This window comes from Penaeus monodon, chromosome 23 (genome assembly GCF_015228065.2).
Source record: "Penaeus monodon isolate SGIC_2016 chromosome 23, NSTDA_Pmon_1, whole genome shotgun sequence".
Lineage (NCBI taxonomy): Eukaryota > Metazoa > Arthropoda > Malacostraca > Decapoda > Penaeidae > Penaeus > Penaeus monodon.
The window spans coordinates 33,660,268-33,661,040 of NC_051408.1; positions in this window are offsets into that span (position 1 = coordinate 33,660,268).

The window sequence follows — 773 nt, forward strand, 5'->3', positions numbered from 1 at the left end:
TTTTTGTGCACATTTCACACTAGACGTGAATAATTAGGGTTAGTAATGATTCATGTCAAATGAATTCATCTCGAAACTTGGGTCCGGCAACTCAGGGCCCTCTCACCCCTCCCCCTCCCCCAGCGACCGACGTCTGCCGCCGGTTGGGAACCTGTAGTGTTAAAAAATACTTGTGTCAAGGTCTTGCTTGTGACTATAGAGGAAATATTATTATTGGTTCTTCAAGTGCGATGATAAACCTTTCTTTCGAATTGTACTAATGATTTTATTACGATTAGAGACTAATGAAATACAATTTGATATTCTGAAGAAATTATGCATGCCCGCTTGTGCGTTTGTCAAAGAGAACGAAAGAGACAAGGGGAATAAATATAAAAAGCAATTGTTATAAGGGTAACGTTTTTAGTTTGAGTTTTGCAATACATGTGCTTCTGTGAATCTAACCTTGTGAATGGGAGAGTGAGCGAGCGGGAAAAATATGTTCAGCGAAAATTAGGAGAATGGTCGAGATGAAAATGCAGACGTCAGACCATTTCGATGGATTAATAAACATAACATGTACATCACAAAGAAGGATTAGTACAACGATTTATTGCAAATAGAAGAGATTTAGAACAAGCCAATGAGAAAGGGCACAGTGCAATCTGTTTATAGATAATGGTAGAACTAAGGCTTGATTGCCTTTTCTCTAGGGTGGACACCAGTTTACACAGTCATTAGATACTGATATTTGTTGTCAGTATTTTTCGTGTGGCTTGCAACGAAAACATTTA